The sequence below is a fragment of the Panicum virgatum genome, chromosome 4K (genome assembly GCF_016808335.1).
Source record: "Panicum virgatum strain AP13 chromosome 4K, P.virgatum_v5, whole genome shotgun sequence".
Lineage (NCBI taxonomy): Eukaryota > Viridiplantae > Streptophyta > Magnoliopsida > Poales > Poaceae > Panicum > Panicum virgatum.
In genome coordinates, this window is record NC_053139.1 from 10108006 (window position 1) to 10128467 (window position 20462).

The 20462-nt window shown below is 43.9% G+C and overlaps 2 pseudogenes; both read right to left on the reverse strand.

Moving 5' to 3' along the window:
• Nucleotides 1-6059: 6059 nt before the first annotated feature.
• Nucleotides 6060-12304, reverse strand: LOC120703016 (annotated as a pseudogene).
• A 1764-nt stretch (nt 12305-14068) lies between these two features.
• LOC120705038 lies at nt 14069-15228 on the reverse strand (annotated as a pseudogene).
• Between the last annotated feature and the right edge of the window lie 5234 nt (nt 15229-20462).

Genomic DNA, 20462 nt, shown 5'->3' on the forward strand with positions numbered 1-20462 from the left:
CTCCATCAACCGCAAGATTCTCATGCTTCTTCCGAAGTCCAAGTATAACATCATCAATACTATGTTTCAAAATGAGAATCTTGATACGATGGAAGTGGGAGAGCTTGTGGGCGAAATTCGCGCTCATGAAATGGGTATCCTTGGTATGTCCGAAGAGCCAACTACAAGCAAGTCAATCTCTCTCAAAACCAAGGCAAACACGCCCCACAAGCTCAAGATGATCGAGCAAGAATCAAGCTCAAGCAATGAAGAAAAAGATCATCATGAAAGCTCATCCGATGATGAAGAAGATGGAGAACTTGTTTTCATGATGAGAAAGTTCACATGCTTGAGCGACAAGATAAACAAGAAGGGTTACAACTTTGACCCTAAAAGAAGAATGTTCCGGCCAAGGGAAGATGTCAAGCACAAAACATGCTACAATTGTGGAGAAAAAGGCCACATCTCTCCCGATTATCCCAAGCCGGACAAGAGAAAGAAGGACAACAAAAGCAAACATCGCCATGATTCAAGCGATGATGAAGAGGATGAAAAGAAGATCAAAAACAAGAAGCTTGGGAAGAAGAAGAGCCATGACAAGATGACCAAGCTCTTCCCAAATAAGAAAGGCCACACCAAGAGAAGCTTCTTGGTGGAAAAACAAGAGTGGGTGACCGATGTCTCATCAAGTGAAGATTCAAGTGATGAAGAAGACATCATCACCATCGCCCTCACCAATGAAGAATCACCGCTACCTCCGCCTCCCATGTGCCTCATGGCAAAAGGTAACACAAAGGTATGTGAGGTGGATAGTGACAATAATAGTGGTGAAGAGCTTGACCCTTATGAGTTTACTAACCTCATTAATGAGTATACATCTGTTATCAAGAGGGAAAATAGCAAAGTCGAGATTCTTGAGAGCACTCATGCCAAGTTAGAGCTTGCCCACTCCGATTTGCTTGGCAAGTACAATGACTTGCTCAAAAAGTATAATGAGTCACTTGTACTTGCTAAGCAAGTTGAAGAGAGCCACAAAAAGCTTAAACAAGAGCATAGGGAGTTGGCTCACAAATATCAAAAACTTGAATTTGCCTATGAAGCAATTGACCCAAGTCTTGAGAACTTTATCAATGAAACCATTGAAAAGGTCAATGCTTCTACTTCATGTGATGACCTACTCATTAATGCAAATGCTACTAATATTGTGCCCGAGATTGCTCCTTCTAGGGAAAAGGAATTGATGGATCAAGTGGTAAGCCTCAAGAGTAGTGTGGAGAAGCTCTCAAGAGGAGAATACATCCACAAGGAAATTCTCTTCAACAATGCTCGTGACTATGGCAAGAGAGGTCTTGGTTCATTTCCGGAACCAAATCAAGGCACTACTCCTTCTCCGGAGATGAAGACTAGCTTCATCAAGGAAGTTGGTTCATATTGCTAACATTGCCAAGTCACTGGGCACCACACTAGGGAGTGCACCTTACCATCACGTCCTCTTCCCACATTACCGAAGAATTACTCATCAATGTTTCAAAATAACCATTTTCTTTTGAGTAAACTGAAGGGCAAGGTGAAGACCAAATTCATTGGCAAAATCACTAAGGAGTCAAAGAAGAGGGGTCCGTACCTCTGCAAACCAGGTTCAGGGAAGCGTACTCACCCTCCGGGGAGGTCCGGAGTCATGTAGTCGCTTAGCCTGGTTCTGTACCCTAAACCTGCATGTTCTACCTCCCTAGGGCGAGTACCGTAGTACCTAAGACTGGGGGCCCGGAGGTCCGGACAGCTCCGGCCTCATAAACCCGTGTTCTGGCTTACATCGCACATCTCATGTATATCTAGTTATAAAGGGAAAGTTTATTCTCAGTTCGCCTCTAAGGATGTTACATTCCAATTTCAATCTACGCATTCTGTTTGCGCTAACCCGCACGTGGCTTCTTACTCTTGTGCGATGATTGTGGTCCGAATTGAGTTGGCTAGCTAGTGACTTAGCTCGAGACCCCTCATGGAAGAGAGGGGTTCGAACCCCTGGCAACTTGCAGGTTCAGGGAAGCGCACTCATTCTCCGGGGAGGTCCGGAGCCATATAGCCACTTAGCCTGGTTCCGTACCCTAAGCTTGCACGCACCACCTCCTGTGAATGAGTGCCGTAGTATCTAGGACTGGGAACCTGGAGGTCCGGACTTTCTCTTAATCTAAAGGCCGGCCCCTTGAGCTCCGTTCACTGAGGCTAGCTGTCTATCTCAAAGGATCACAGCCAACAGGATTTGGGACCCGTGAGCACGCTACTAAGCATCTACCTTGAGTCATGTGCAGGTCCAAACGTGATGATGCAGCAGGTGACCCAAAGGATGGACGACGCAGGATAAGACCCTTGCAGCGCGCACCGCTGGGCGCCAGAAGCAGCCAAGTTGCTCACAGTAGTGGCCCCACCTGCGGGTTCGTTGCCTCTCCCGAGGCGGGCCCGGGGGCCTCTGTCGGTACCCTGCAACTAGGGTACCCACTCCTACTGTGCCAAGACTCGTGTAGTTATCCGTAACTACGCCCTAAAGAGCTGAGCAGCCGGACCCCAGGGGTCCGGCTCCATCTCACCGGACCAACGGTCCCGGACCCGCTTCCCGCTCGGGGACGGGTCCGGTGTCACCACGTGTCCCAGAGGTGGAAATGCTCAGCACCTGTGGCCGCGGACCCGGACCCCCGCAGGTGAGTCCGGGACCTCCACGTGCCTATCCGGACCCTCGTGAGCTCTCGGCTCAGCTAGCTGCTCGGGAGGGGTCCGGAGCCGCCACGTGTCACGCAGACGCGGGCGCGAGCGCAAGCCTTCCGCTGGAAGCTCCCTCACCCACCCGCATTAAGTGCGAGCGGTTGAGGTGTGCTCTGCTGCCGCTGGGCACGAGGCAGCTTTTGTCAGTCCACACTGTGAATCGCCAGCCCTCCTGCCGCATTAAATGCTGGTGGTTGGGGCGTGCACTGCCAGAGCAGGGCATCGGATACCCACTCACGGGTTGGACAGGAGTGACATGAGAACACGGTAAGCCCGCCTGTTTCCAAGGTGGCTCGTCAGTTACCAAGGCAAGCATTAAAGACTCAGCGCCGCGCGGATGGGCAACGAGTCATGATGACCAGCTACTAACTGGAGCAACAGTGCACGCTGCTACTGCGGACTGAGTCAGTTGTTCGGCGCTTCATCATGACCTCGCCGCGCGGCTCCAGAGGCTAGACTCTACTCCGACAGGACAGCTCAAGACCATCCCCGGTTAGAAGCTATGCACGAAAGCCGACGACAAGATCTCCGGATCTGAGACATTGAAGGCCAAGGTGTAGTTTATAATACATCGCCGGGCCCACCTGTCGTCTATCGGAGCCCCGCTCAGTGTACGTGCTCCCCTTGGACATATAAAAGGAAGAGCACGCCCGCTAGAACACAGGTTCACACAGACACGGGGTTCCACAAGTTTTTTACACACAGCCTCAGACTCTCTCGAGACGAAGGGAACACAAGCAATACAACACACAGTGGACGTAGGGAATTACGCTCCGGCGGCCCGAACCACTCTAAACCTGTTGTGTTCATCGTGTTATTCCAGCGAGATGGAACTAGTCCTAGTTAACCCCCGAGTACTCACCCTCTGGGCTTAGACGGGTGCATTTCGCCACCCGGCTGTGGGTTTGCACACCACGACAGATAGATAACCTTGGTCAATTCAATCAATTGTATAGGCTAGAATCTTTTGAGACTAGTTCAGTGCAACTATAAAACTAGGGACCATTTTTACTAGTAATAACCGAATACATCTCTTTTCACTAGTTTAGTTTGAGGTTTAATTTGTTTGGATCTCAACTCCTAACAGTTGGAAGAAACTTTTATATGGTACATGGGGTTGCTACGATCAGAGTACTGCTGTGTCCTCAGGAGACATCACGGGTTCCAAAAAGAAATGCGATGGAAATAAGTGAAACATGGTTTTGCGAAATAACAGAACATGCTCTCCATTGCACCTTGCTAATTCTCAACTTTTGCTCCAACAATATAATTCCATCTTGTCTGCAGATCGAGCTGGACTCTCATTTTTTCTGCGTGTGCATCTGTACGTGCAGGATTCTCTCTTGGAACTTAGAGGCCCTAGCCGTGCAGTTCTAATGCTGGACCCCCTTGAATTTGAGATTGACCTGAAAGTGAAGGGCAAGGAGGAATCCGAAGACACAATTTTATGCTGCAAATACGTTGGTTACAACAACCTTGCTTACATGGGGCATGCCAGCTATGCCATAACAAAGGTGGTTTCAAGCGAGCATAGTGCGATCGAGGTCAGGTTCGCACATGTGACATGCTCCCTGGAGGTGACCATCTCCATCCGGATGGCTACCGGATCAAGCAACTTCTGTGCGCGCATCACCGCCGGCACCATGAGCATCGGCGAGAAGGCAGTGCTGCTGGACACCCGAGGACGGGAGGTGTCCGTCGCCGATGATGGGAAGGTTCATCTGCAGCGCAGCGTCGTGGTTGTTGAGGAGCAAGGCAAACTGATCATTGGCTTCGAGGCTGCGCAGCTAGGTGAAGATGGCCAGAGTAGCCGCATTACTGCCGCAAGGGAGATGACTCTCCGTGCTAGATGTGCCTTGAGAAGTGAAGGCTATTTCACGATTGGCACGACTAGGCTGCATGTGTTGGTCGCTTGGTCACTGCTTCCTTAAGCAATTTGGTGACATTGGAATGATGATATATGATACCAGATGTCTCTGCTATGTTATGACCTAGTAGTGATGCTTCCTTAGATGGATTATTAAGCTATTATATGCTATGACCCTGTAGTGTCGCAATGACGACATTGGGTATGTATGTACTCTTAATATGTTATTTGGTAATGTGCCTACTGAACAACTGATGCGTATGGTGTTGGGTGCTGTTATTCAGTGACAGTTGAGTGCCGAAGTTGTTTATCTTAGGCAGTTGAGTGGCAGGTGCTTAAGCTGTGTGCCTATTTTAAGATGCATTCGCTGTTTGTGCAATGGAATGAGCTTACTTAGATTCGTTGTTTCCTTGCCAATAAGCACACAAATTTAAACTGAAAGCATGTCTGCTGGAGTGAAATGAAATCCCTTGTCCCAGTTTCAGAAACTAAGGCCACGCCGCCACGGGTACTGCTGGAGCAAAATTAAACTCCGATGGTTCATTGTTTGCTGCTACACCATGGTATGATGGAGTGGTCTTCATGATCAAGAGGTGTGCCGTGACAGGTTTGGCATGCTTGCGCGATGTAGCCCGCGATCGCACCTCTCCGTGGTTCCATTCGGATGCACAAGCTGCCATTTCAGCACACGTTGTTGCTGCGACAAGGAACGTGTGTCGTGTTGAGATTTTTCAGGGTCTAGAATTAGAAGGGGGCAGAGTCAGACTGTTCCCATTTCCTATCTCTGGACCTCCTGACTTGACCTGCATAACTCCCATAATAGATTTGCCATCGAGTACGCCACACCCCATCAAGATCTGGAGAAGAGAAACAATAAACTAGGACAGGTACACAATACACAATAGTATGAACAAAAATCTCTACACTTGCAGTTCCGGGAAAAGCACAACAAATTCCACGATCATCGTCTACTACTTTACCTAGGTCAGTTATGGCACGCTCAACTCTGACGTATTTCTCTGTCCTCTGATGTAGCTCATCCTGCTTGTTGAGGATGTCAGCTGCATTTTCAGCTTCTGGGTAGGAGAGAATGGATATAAGCAGTGCCACCCGCCAAAAGTCCTTTATTTCTTGGAGTATAAGTTCTGAAATGCTGAGTGTCACATGCTTTGGACCAAAATGTTACTTAAAACAAATCAAACATCAGTCTTATGACAATGAAGACCCTTTACTCTGGAAACGCTGCACTAGCATATCTAAAATGTTCATTTTTCTAAAACATTGTTCATGTTATCTTTTTTTTTCTTCCACAAAAGAGAGCGTAGAGGGTTCTCAAACCCAACTTGGCGGCCAACACCAGCTCAGGGCACCGGTTGCCTCCTCAACACCGGTTTGTCTCTGTAAAAAAAAAAGGATTTCCTCCAGACTTTCCTTTCCAATTTCGTTCCTGTCAGAGTTCACTTGTAATCAGTCAGGTAGAATTTAATTGGAACCATTACATGATAACCAGAAGATGGGTACTTTTTCAAAAATAATCGACAACTCATTGAATAAACTGGTGACATCAAATCCGCCAACACCGACATGACCCTATGAAGACGGTTTTACAGGTGGCAGCAGACGTTTTAGTGTTCAATTCAACCCAGGCGGTGGCTAAACTGACGCAAACTGTTGCTACTGCAGCTGCTTTACCTATCTGAAGACTGCCTATGGCCTATGCTCAAAATGCCATCCCCTATCAGGTGCTGGATTCTACTTTTTGGCGTTTCGACTTTGACTGTGACTGCTTCATCCACTCGATGCAATCATCCCTGGTTCCATTCAGATGCGCAAGCTGCCATTTCAGGGCACGTTGTTGCTGCAGCAAGGAACATGTGTCATGCCAAGTTTTTTCTGGGTCTAGAATTAGTGTGAGATGAGGAAGGGGGCACAGTCATGGTTTACTTACCCATTTTCCTATCAATGGACCTCCTGACTTGACCTGCATAACTCCCATAATAGATTTGCCGTCAAGTACTGGCTTCAACTTCCACACCCCATCAAGATCTGGAGAAGCAAAACAACAAACCAGGACAGTTGAGCAACACGATGAACAAGTAAATCCCCACAGTTGCAGTTATGGGAAAATCACAAATAGCACAACCATCATTTACTTGTTTACCTAGGTCAGTTATGGCACGCTCAATTCTGATGTATTTCTCTTTTCTCCAATGCAGCTCATCCTGTTTGTTGAGGATGTCAGCAGCATTTTCAGCTTCTGGGTAGGAGAGAATGGATACAAGAAGTGCCACTCGCCAAAAGTCCTTTATTTCTCGTAGTATAAGTCCTGAAATGCTGAGTGTCACATGCTTTGGTCCAAAATGTTACTTAAAACAAACCAAATATCAGTCTTATGACAATGAAAGAATCAGATTAAATCATTAGAAAATGTGCAAGTACTGTAACAAACTAAATGTAATAATCAAATGTATACAAAGGATATCAGATTGTAGGTATCTCAAAGACTATAAGTACTGTAACAAACTATATCACACAATCAAATTAAGCAAACACCAAACAGTATCAGATTACGAAGGACAAACCAGTCCAGAGGACCTTACAAATTCTAAAACTACAATGCTGGATACTGACCTGCAAAAACACATTATGTTGAATACTGACCTGCACAAACACGTTTCACACTGTCTGTAGGTATCTCAAGATATTCGTCTTCCAGTTTCCCTTTGAGAGTTCTCACATCAACACTTGACTCAAGGAGAAGAACTAACTCAGCAAACTTCTCACTAGCAGCATGTATGTTGACAACCTTTAAGGGCACAACATTATGACTAGTTAGTTTGTTGTCTCAGTACACAAGACTGACCAGTCATGTTGGGAGCAACTTAACAGAACATACCGTTTCAGCATCGCTACCTTTCAACTTTAGTGAGTGCTTAATAATATAGCTAGACACAGGAACCTGCTGATGATGCAACAAACTCTTCAGAACACAATTGAAAGAAATAATACAATGAACATTAAAGCTGATATTTAAGAGCAGCTTCATCTGTTCAAGTGGATTTTTAATATCCAGATTTACTTGCTCATTTCCTAGCAGCCAAAACAAGCACCAAAATATTTATGGCGCAACAAGATATCTAGTTACCAACCTTCAAAGAAATTACCCACATAATACAGATCAACATCTGGTTATTGGACACCAGAAGCCAGATAAAACTACAAATTGTCCCTCCACAGGCATGCAAGCTTCCCTGAGAGTGATGCCAGGTAGCAAGCATGCAGTGGTATGAGTAACAATGTACAGCAATTTCCACCAAGGTAAGTGGCCAAAGAGGGGTATAATACTCCATGAGGTGCATTGGACAAATAATCAAAATGAACCCGGATATCCAAAAGGATAGCAGATGCGCTTTGTTCTGAAGTCCAATTAGCAAGCAGTAACAAAATTATGACTGCTTTGGTCAAAAGTGACATTATTTTAAACTGAGCTAGTAAAAGTACCCACTTCAATGCATCTTAGAGCAGTAAAGCATTCACTCAAACCAATTAGTTTGTTAACAAATATAAATTTGCCTGCTTAAAGGGTTCTGACCGAAAGTATCAAGAGCACTGCACATAACATTTCAGCGTAGTTAAAAAGGCAACAGCTATGGCACACCAAACTCGCCTCATCAGTCAATATAGCAAAATAGTATTAAGTAAATGCACCCATTGACACACTTGCTTTTAAGTCAACAATTTGAAGTGGACACAAGAACACAAACAAATTTTTGCCAATTTGAAACTTTCACAGCCTTGCATTAAAAAAAAATGAATGATGCAGAGCATAGATGTTACCCTCTTAGATCTTTTATCGAAGTAGAACATATTTCGTACGGGAACGAATAATGCACTGTACAGGTAAAGCCTTCGCTGCTCATCCTAAACACCATAACACATCTTAATGTTAGGGAAGCCAAGAGAGAACAAATCACGATCAAATAGTTCCTCAGCTTGCAGTAAATCTTCCTAACATAGGTAAGATCAACCTGGAGACAAGCTTATCATCACATCACAACAAAAAAGTTTTATTTATGCCTTCATTCGTAGTTCAATCAGTGCACATTTTTCTGTAAATGCATAATTATCTGACCAGTACCAATGAAGCCGACAAAATGTTATAATTCAGAATAGTATGAGTTTGTGTTTTTTATGTGCAAAATGGAGTTATAAAGTATAACTCTGTAAAACATTTTAAGCAGAGCATCACACGAGAGTTTTTTTTTTATCTGCAGTGGAGTTATACAGTATCACTCTGTAAAGCATTTTAAGCAAAGCATCACACAGTCGAGGGAGGGAGGGAGACTTTCAGGTGTCCATTTAGTCATTTATCAAGAAGTATGCTAAAAGTTTCAGACCTGCAACTTGGGGCCAGAACCACTGCTGAACACAGAGCTGCCAATAGAATATGCAAGGTTCCAAGCTGCTTCAATATGCGAAACACACTGCCTGCATACCCATAGGATATAAGAGATGAGACTACATTAAAGTAGAGATGCTAAATGATCGTGCACAATGGTGTCTTCTACCCTTCCACAATCGAACAGCTACAGTATTTCGAGATACAACTGCATCACAAACATTTGCCTGAATCCAAGATATAAATAATGCAAGATGTAAGCACAAGGACATACCAATCACATTTGTCAAAAACTGGAGGGTTGGAGTTCTCTGGGAAAGAAAATACAACATAAAATAGCCCCAAATCACGGATGTCACACATTGCTTTAACAGGGTGTTTGTCTGACATAATGAGATCAATCTGCAAATATACAAACAAAGAAATTGATGACCAAGGGTTTTGCATGCTATTTTACCAAGTTCATCAAGAATGACAAAAGGCTTGGTTGTACAATAAAGCAGCAAAAAAAAGAAAAAAATAACCAACAGTAATTAGCTGTAAATGGTGCCAGCATCCAACCTCGTGACCGATACGTTCTCTACTAATCTTGCTACTAAGTTCTGACTTCACCCTTTCATCAGACGCGGCTTCCTTCAAGTCTTCAACTAATGTAAAGTTGAATCTAGCAGCTGAGAGGGACAAGCATTAGTCTGTGAAAAGAAAATATGATGTTCCCATTCACAGTTATATTCTTCTATTATAATTCACAGTATTCATTTCTTGACAGAACATTCCCTATCCACTTATTAGGAAGTAAACTTATCGTGAATAGTTTCTTGATATAATAAATTTAGTATAGAAAAACATTAGAGAACTGAGAGATGTTTCAAATTACCAAGTCTTATTGCTCGAAGAACTCTAAGTGGGTCATCAAGGAAGGTAGCTTTGGCAGGTAAAGGAGTAACAATAAGGCCCTTTTTGAGATCCTCAATACCTTCATAATGACATAGCAGCAAGAACATCATAAAAATGGCCACACCAATTTATGTACTTGTACCATAGAAACTCACCTCTTCCAGTTAAATCTTCCACTGAGTTATTGTTGATGTTAAAGAACAAACTATCAAAGATAGAAAAAGAACAAAATAAATATAACTTTGTGAAGAATAGACTTGCCTTCAAAGTTTTGATTTCAAACTAGAATCAAAATTGCAATGATGGAAGTAAAATTTTGGCAATACAAAAACCCATCTGGAAATGGAATATCAAGGTATTACCTATTAATCGTCAAGTCCCTACGGTATGCATCTTTTTTGGCAGTACCAACCTCCTGAAAATGGAGGATATAAATGTAAATCAAGCGAAAAACAAGAACGTTACAAACATTGAGCTGCCAAAAATGTTAATGGCTATCTATCACAATTGAGTCAACTTAGGTTTAGATGTTAAAGTTAAACCCTCATGACAATACAAGACACACCTGAAAGCCAAAAGGGACATGTCAATACTATGGGGGAATGTTCAGCTAAGCATATAGGCATGTGAGAATATCTCTCAATAACAAATAACTCAAATATGCAAAGAGATAATATGTACTCTTTAAATGAAGGCACTGAAATAACCATGCAAAGGGATGGATATAAGTACACACCATGGTAGGAATACGACTGTTTTCAGCATACGTTTCAGATCTCAAGTTAACAAAATCAATCCAGATGTCAAGTATAAGCATCCTAGCAGTTTCCAAGTGCTTCGATGATTAGGGTTGCTGCAAAAGACTAATAGAAGTCATGACTCAAGCTAATGGATAAACAAACAGTCATGATATATCGACCAGTGCAATTACTTTTTGTACCAAACAAGTGTAAAATGGTATAAGCAACGACAGTGAGTTACTCAGCATTAGCATAATAAGAATTGCATACCACTGGATAACACCGATTCCTTTCTGCTCTTCCCCTACCAACTCTAAGTACTCATTTACTTTCTCGCAGAAATTCTGGCCCGTCATATTATCAAGGGCAATGTCAATGTCAGCGGAGTCTTTCCCTAATAACTGCCAAGGCAAAAGTCAAGTCATAAAACTAGGCAACAATCACTTTTTGTTATACAATTATGAGAGGCTAGTTTAGGGAAAACCATTACATTATGCAAAAAATTAGTGAACTATAGTCAAAATAGATTTTCCCTCGCATACAGAATACAATAAATCCAAGGCCAACAAATCAGGTGATCTGGGCATCCCCTGATCCCCTGACCTAATCAGCACAGCAGTTAATGCGATTGACAAGCATGAACAATAAACACAGTCAAAGAACCCGATGGTCCGCACAGATGTGGAATAATTTCAAGAAAAGAATGTTCAACATCATATCAAAGTACATAAAAGATTGTAATACCCAACTGAAAGGAGGAACCTTTCCTGAACCTTACCCAATCCTTTGCTGGTGGTTTATGACGGGAAAAAGATCACCTACTCAATCACAAAGCACTCCCCCTAGAAATCAACAGTAGCCACCTTAAAGGATACAAATATTCATTTTACTTAGCATTAAACTATCTGCTCCCCAAAAAATTTATAAAATGCCAAGTTTTCAAAAAAAAAAATCTACAGTACCTATCGCATCGAATCTTCGGACATATGCATGGAGCATAAATGCAGTTGAAAAAATAACTAATTACACAATTTAACTGTAAATGACGAGATGAATCTTTTAAGCCTAATTAGTCCGTAATTGGACATTAATTGTCAAATAACAACGAAAATGCTACAGTTCCAAAATCCAAAAAAATTCGCGAACTAAACAAGACCTAACTTAAAAACCTCGCCTGTGTGTAAACAGCGAGCAATCACACCCCAAAACCCCATTTAAACCTTACATTCTAAACACAACTACTTTTTAAATTTCCATGGTTCTTTCTGAGACTCTACCTCCAATGGGCCAAGAGAAAGCTTCCCTTTGTTGTAATTAAAAGGGGGGAAAGCATGAAGGAAAAAGTTCACCTTGTCCCGAACCCAGCCACCGGCGACGCGGAGCTGCGTGCCGAGGCCGAAGTGGCGGACGACGTCAAGAAGCCGTCGGAAGATTTGCTCCTCCTTCTCCGTGAGCTCCACGGTCTCCTTCACCACGACGCTCCGCGGCTGCTGCTCCGGCAAACCCGCCGCCATGCCGGAGTACCCGGAGAAGGCGCGCACGGGGGAGAGGAAGAAGTATCCAGGGGGCTTGTTCGAGGGGATTCTCTGGAGAAGAGGAGAGAGCGCCGGCGAGCGGCGGCGGAGAAGAGGGGGCAGGAGGCCGCCGCGAGGAAGCATGTGGCGGTCTCGCTTCCCCTTTTCACCCGTCGCCCTTCAACGAGCCGTTCGATGGGAAATCAGCGGTTCTGATTGAGGTGGAGGATTTTTTTTTCTATCAATAGATGAAAATTCCAACTTACATCAACCAGTGTAAATTTAGACCTCACAGCTCCTAATGTAAAGAAGCCCTAAAAAAAAACTCCTAATGTAAAGAAATTAAAATTAAAAGGTAGTATAAATCACAGTAAATGGGTGGCTTACCAGTTTACCACCTTGTATTTGGAAAAAAAATGGATTAACAAAAAAAACGCGGCCGGGGGTGAAACGGCTCCACCGTATTTCATTAAGAGGAAGCGGACACGGCTTCTCCGACCGCGGAAAAACCCCCCGAACCCTGACCCATGCCCATAAGAGCCATGCCTTGCGGCAAGTACAGCGAGGGAGATTTTTTTTACCCCTGCACTGCCTGCCGGAAAATCCGTCCCCATGGGGGATCGAACCCCGGCCGGCCGGCAGGGGGCGCTACTTGCACCTGCTAGCCAGTCGGGCTGCAGGCACATTCGCAAAAAAAAAAGATTAACAAATGGTTGACATGGCGTAAATGCCTTTTATCTTTCTCAATCCTCCCCTCCTTGTTGATTCATGGAGGAAAAAACAAAGATTTATAAACATACGGATAAATTACAAAGAAATTTGAGTTTCTGTTACTAAAAACACATTTGTTTTAGAATATACTGTTAGACCATTGTGGGCCAATTCAATAAAATGATTCAAGTCGGGGATCCCCCCTTCGGTTGCCATGGTTAGACCAATCATAATATAGAGCTTTTTTTTTTGTTCATGCACATGTTCTAGAGTGGTTTGAGGATAAGTGTAACAACCACATTAAGTGCATATCAGAATATAGCTATTTTTAGGTTTCTTCTAAGTCAAACCTTTTAAACTTTGACTGTAGATGGTAAAAAAAATATAAATATTGACAACATAAAAGTAATATTAGTTTATTCATAATGAAATCAGCTATCATAATATGTAACCTTTTCTATCTAAAGTAATTATTTTTGAAGGTATTATTGGTCAAAAATGAAAATATTTGACTTTGACCAAGTCTAAAAATTGTTATATTTTGGGATGTATCATTTTGTTATCTCATAGGCTGTCCGTATATAGAATTTAATGTGTGACCATTTCATTAGATAAAATGAATTTTCTTAACACCCCCAAGCCGCTTTAGAAAGGTTTCAAGTTTTGAAAAGAGTGTGGGTCTCTCTAATTAGGCCATCCCCAACCCTCCATGTAGGATGATTTCCATAGCATTAATTATATTGCCATATAGAAAGCTTTGGTGGCACCATAATAAATGAGAGAGAAGAAGAAGAAGAAATCAGGTCTCATGCAAGACCCAATGTCAATATGTAAACCAATACGTTAGACACTACAAATTGTGCATTGGGAGTGAGATAGTTTCTTTGTAATAAATGGAGAACAAATATGAGGTGGAGAAAAGAGAGTGGATTTAATAGAAATTCACACCAAGACATCATGAGTTGCAGAGTGTAGTTTCTAAAGGTAATGTCTCAATAATAATGCAACATAGACACTACCTATAGGCACTATAGGTTGGGATTACGCTTATAACTCTAGTATCATCATTTTGTTTTCATGACACCTCATTTAGCAAGAATAAAAACCCATTTAGACTAGGACTACATATGGCAATGCTTGCCAATATCTTGCGGAGACCATGTATGGTTGCTATCAGCATTATTCATGATTATCGATCCATATATGTTTTCCAATGTGTGGACTTCTCAACCACCTTTTGTCAACCTCCATTCAGATCCATCCATTTCTCTGAATTTGTCAAGCGTCAACTGAATTTGTCAAGCGTCAATAAAAGATACAAATCTCAGAAATGATACAGTATATGCATGAATACAGTACTGGAATGCCGAGTCCAAGAACATACAATTTCACTGATATTCTATCATGCATATATAAATCCTGGCACGGAGAGATATCATCAGTCGATCGATGAGTCCTAATTTATTTCCTGAGGATCCTGATGTTCTTCCAGCGCGACTCCATGCAGCTGGACGCGTCGTGCTGCGTGTACAAGCCGAACTTGAAGAAACGCTTGTCGCCACCGTGGCCGGGCACCCGCAGCCGCTCGACGCCGTCGACGAACACGGTGAGGCTCGACGCGTCGACGTCGTGGACGACGTTGAGCCGGAACCACCGGTCGTAGATGTTGTCCTCCACCGCCGCCCCGCTGTAGTACCTCAGGCTGCCGTCGTAGACGTGCAGCATCAGCGTGGTGGCGGACTCGCCGCCGCCGAACACCTGCATGATGGACACCCCCGTCGTGCCGGAGGGCACGTAGCCGTAGCCCTCGAACTGCCACACTCCGGAAGAGTAGTCGTAACCCTAGAAACAAAATTTAATCGCCAATTATATATTAGTAAGCAGTGATCTCAATTGAGTATATGTATAGATGTTAGCAATGATAATCAATCGAAGAGTGTTATATATATAGATAGATGTTGCAAAATCTATCTGCTGATGCTGTTGTTACAGTGCAGACCGTCATTCTGATCTCGGTTCTTGGCTTGGTGTTGCTCTGATTGGTACGGTGTGGGGCTTGTCGGAGGACAGCACCCAGAGCTGCCGCACGCCGCCGCGGAACCTGTACCGGGCGTCGCTCGGCAGGTCGTACGGCTTCTGCAGCACGAAGTTGCTCTCGCTCAGGCTCACCGCCGTGAATCCCTTCGTCGGGTCGGCGGCGGCAGCACCAACAAAGACTACTGCGGCAACCGCGCACAGGAGGCAGGGAAGCCAGGGAAGAGGGAGGGTGCGAAAAGCCATGGTCAGGAATCAGGATGAGTTGCCTCAGCCCTCAGCTAGACGCTAGAGCTGGCTTTATGACTTGTGAAGTCGTTGTGAGCAATCTGCAACCAAGGGCTCATCATCTGCTTAAATAGATGGAGATGGAATAATCCTTGCTGATATTAATGCACTGTGTACTGATAGAGGTTGACAGCTCACAGAATTGAAGAAAACTGCACGTAGACGATAAGCTACGACCATGAACTGTTCATAAGGCCAGTTTAGTAGGAGTTTCATTGGCACAGTTAACTAGACTGAGAACTAGGTAATTGTGCCAGATGAGTTTTATGGTGATGAAACTCTTCTCACATCTCATGAAACTCCATCGTTATTTTTCTTTGCCATATCAGCAAAATTGATGGTATTTAATATCATGAAACCCTTCATGAAACTTCCATTGAGACTGGCCTAAGGACCCGGGCGGACATTTAAATTCGAGGCGAAATTCTTCGAGTCTTTTGTTGAAATTTTGGCGACAGCGCAAACCATGTGATGTCTTAGTTTCTTTTTTCTCTCTCTCGAAAGGACAGAATTGTAGTGCTGCCGGGCTATTTGCTTGCCGCCAGGTAATCAAAGTGCCTAATTGTGGAATACTACTCCATTATTGTTGACCAGCTAATCCACCAGCTAGGCTGCTATGTCTAGTGCTCACTCCATTCTCTTTTGATAGTCCTATTTCACCTTGACACAATGACAAAGTAAAACAATTTTACTTATCATATAATTAATACAACACAGATTTTTTACTTGGTTCTCTAATGTTTTAATTGGAAACTCCTTGTTACTAGTGTTATTTATTACCATAGCTCATGCCAATAGCAAATAGAACTATCATTTGTGAACATTTGAATTTTTGAAATAGAATTATCAAAAGAGAATGGAGGGAGTAATATTTTTGTTATAAAAATGTTCTAGCGGCAAACATGAGTAGCTGGCCAGTCTAAAATACATATATAGGTGTTGACTTGCGATTTAAATGTAGTTTTATCTATTTCTCAAATCTTGAAATATCGTTTGCATGCTTATGAGAAAAAAAAGTAGGTTCATGATTCTTTTTCGTTCCTATATGAGACCTGATTAGCAGAAATGACATATATCAATTGGTGATGTTGCTTTTTTTTTGTCAACTGCCGCGCCGATAATATAAGACTTGGCTCACACGGCCGGCCTTCCGTCTTTGCACACATTGAGGCATGGCATGCCAATTGCTCGAGAGTTGATTTTTTTCCCCAATTAGACAAGGACTAAGGGAAACAGATAGTATGAAAACAGAATTGAATTGCAATTTCTGAAAGAAAAAAAAATTTCACTGAGTTTATAGGCGGTGACAGCAAAGATAATGGAATTTCCCAAAATCTTGTTTGTTTGAGATAGCAAAGGCGGCTACTAAGTTGATGGTAGAGGTCTACTACTTCCTTTCTTATTCTTTTAGTTGCTGGTTGGTGGTCGCAGAAATTTCATTTTTTTTAATAAGATTATATGGCAGGAGAGCTGTCCCTTATATATTGTGATTGATTTATCTGAGATTCGGGGTGTGGAGGAGGATTCACTGCTTCATGTAGTACAGTGCCTTCATGGTGCATCAATTTGTCTGAATTTCTCAACTAGCTAGTCACATGAAACCGTCTTTTGGAGATAAATCATCCAAGGAATGAGGAAAGGAAGTACAGGGGATAAGGATTTCATGGTCATCCTCACATATACATCCATCACAAACAAGAATGCTAAAGAACATATTACTATATTTTACGCTATTAATGACATGAATACCATATATATAACAATGTTTAAAATCTCCGGCTATAGCTTCCGCTATAGCCGGAGATAGCGGCAGGGGAGGGGAGCAGCTAGGATAGTTCAATTTTAACACTATGATTTAGCTGCCGCTAATAGCTGTGCTTAGCCGGAGATAGCCGCTAAATTAGGCCTTCGTTTAGCGGCAGCTAGAAATTTTGACAGGCCAAATTGGAGCTGTCGCGCGGGCTCGCCGACGCGCGCGAGAGTCTTTTATGTGTATGCCATTATGCCGACCCAGAGCTGCCGCACGCCGCCGCGGAACCTGTACCGGGCGTCGCTCGGCAGGTCGTACGGCTTCTGCAGCACGAAGTTGCTCTCGCTCAGGCTCACCGCCGTGAATCCCTTCGTCGGGTCGGCGGCGGCAGCACCAACAAAGACTACTGCGGCAACCGCGCACAGGAGGCAGGGAAGCCAGGGAAGAGGGAGGGTGCGAAAAGCCATGGTCAGGAATCAGGATGAGTTGCCTCAGCCCTCAGCTAGACGCTAGAGCTGGCTTTATGACTTGTGAAGTCGTTGTGAGCAATCTGCAACCAAGGGCTCATCATCTGCTTAAATAGATGGAGATGGAATAATCCTTGCTGATATTAATGCACTGTGTACTGATAGAGGTTGACAGCTCACAGAATTGAAGAAAACTGCACGTAGACGATAAGCTACGACCATGAACTGTTCATAAGGCCAGTTTAGTAGGAGTTTCATTGGCACAGTTAACTAGACTGAGAACTAGGTAATTGTGCCAGATGAGTTTTATGGTGATGAAACTCTTCTCACATCTCATGAAACTCCATCGTTATTTTTCTTTGCCATATCAGCAAAATTGATGGTATTTAATATCATGAAACCCTTCATGAAACTTCCATTGAGACTGGCCTAAGGACCCGGGCGGACATTTAAATTCGAGGCGAAATTCTTCGAGTCTTTTGTTGAAATTTTGGCGACAGCGCAAACCATGTGATGTCTTAGTTTCTTTTTTCTCTCTCTCGAAAGGACAGAATTGTAGTGCTGCCGGGCTATTTGCTTGCCGCCAGGTAATCAAAGTGCCTAATTGTGGAATACTACTCCATTATTGTTGACCAGCTAATCCACCAGCTAGGCTGCTATGTCTAGTGCTCACTCCATTCTCTTTTGATAGTCCTATTTCACCTTGACACAATGACAAAGTAAAACAATTTTACTTATCATATAATTAATACAACACAGATTTTTTACTTGGTTCTCTAATGTTTTAATTGGAAACTCCTTGTTACTAGTGTTATTTATTACCATAGCTCATGCCAATAGCAAATAGAACTATCATTTGTGAACATTTGAATTTTTGAAATAGAATTATCAAAAGAGAATGGAGGGAGTAATATTTTTGTTATAAAAATGTTCTAGCGGCAAACATGAGTAGCTGGCCAGTCTAAAATACATATATAGGTGTTGACTTGCGATTTAAATGTAGTTTTATCTATTTCTCAAATCTTGAAATATCGTTTGCATGCTTATGAGAAAAAAAAGTAGGTTCATGATTCTTTTTCGTTCCTATATGAGACCTGATTAGCAGAAATGACATATATCAATTGGTGATGTTGCTTTTTTTTTGTCAACTGCCGCGCCGATAATATAAGACTTGGCTCACACGGCCGGCCTTCCGTCTTTGCACACATTGAGGCATGGCATGCCAATTGCTCGAGAGTTGATTTTTTTCCCCAATTAGACAAGGACTAAGGGAAACAGATAGTATGAAAACAGAATTGAATTGCAATTTCTGAAAGAAAAAAAAAATTTCACTGAGTTTATAGGCGGTGACAGCAAAGATAATGGAATTTCCCAAAATCTTGTTTGTTTGAGATAGCAAAGGCGGCTACTAAGTTGATGGTAGAGGTCTACTACTTCCTTTCTTATTCTTTTAGTTGCTGGTTGGTGGTCGCAGAAATTTCATTTTTTTTAATAAGATTATATGGCAGGAGAGCTGTCCCTTATATATTGTGATTGATTTATCTGAGATTCGGGGTGTGGAGGAGGATTCACTGCTTCATGTAGTACAGTGCCTTCATGGTGCATCAATTTGTCTGAATTTCTCAACTAGCTAGTCACATGAAACCGTCTTTTGGAGATAAATCATCCAAGGAATGAGGAAAGGAAGTACAGGGGATAAGGATTTCATGGTCATCCTCACATATACATCCATCACAAACAAGAATGCTAAAGAACATATTACTATATTTTACGCTATTAATGACATGAATACCATATATATAACAATGTTTAAAATCTCCGGCTATAGCTTCCGCTATAGCCGGAGATAGCGGCAGGGGAGGGGAGCAGCTAGGATAGTTCAATTTTAACACTATGATTTAGCTGCCGCTAATAGCTGTGCTTAGCCGGAGATAGCCGCTAAATTAGGCCTTCGTTTAGCGGCAGCTAGAAATTTTGACAGGCCAAATTGGAGCTGTCGCGCGGGCTCGCCGACGCGCGCGAGAGTCTTTTATGTGTATGCCATTATGAAAGTTTTTGTTTACCTGTGCGCCACTAGAAAATTTGCTCGCACCTGTGTGCCATCGCACAAACTTTTTTTTTACCGGTACGCCATTTTGGACGGAATGAGATGTAACAGAGCCTAACGGTGATGGAAAAAGACACTTCTACCCCTGTGCTTATCAGCTTGCTTTGTGGGGCTTTTCTGCTTGGATTGATCGGTTGGTTCTGTGCATGAACGTGATAGTTTAAAAAAGAACCGCATGATAATTTAATCTACTACTATTTAAAAAGAACGAAGTGGGAAAATGTATCTGCCGCCCCGTGTGTCTGTCATGCAATGTGTCCGCCTCGCCGATTCTGACAAGAGAAAAACGGTTCGCGCCCTTGGTCTCTCCCTCCCCCACTCGCGAGCAGTTCGGCTTTTCGGCGAGCTCGGCCACCGTCGCCCGCTCGCACCTCTCTACTACCCCACAACCGTCCATCAATTAGCCTGCGATTTGCGCCGCCTACCCGCTCCTTTCCGACCCTCGACGACGACTGTTCCATCTCGCTCCACCCTGACGCCCACGCCTCCTGCCCTCCTCTCCGTCTCCTGCGCAACCGCTCGACAGTGGTCACACTGCCATCGCTCGCGGCTTCGCGCGCTCAAGGCTGGCAGCGGCGCCCCCTCACTCGCCGGCTCCACCACGTGTTCGTTGCCGCTGCCTTGCGCGCTCGTCCCCGCGGCGACACCCCGCGCTCGGCCCTGTATCGCCGCCCCATGCACATCGGCTCAGCGCTCGCGGGCTCCCGGCGCTTGCGCGGCGCGCTGGGGATCCGCGCGTGGTCACGGCCCCAGCGCTCACACGCAAGCGCGGGCTCCCCCTCGATCTTCGATCTCGTGAGGTGCCTCCACGCTCGATTATACGGGCTCCCGCGCAGTCCCGCTTGATCTCCAACCTCCCCCACGCCCCATAGCTCTCCGATCCACGCGAGGTCCAAGGCCCGCCGCGCCGCCATCCTGCTGGCCGAGTGCCCCCCGACCTCCGCCGCGCCGC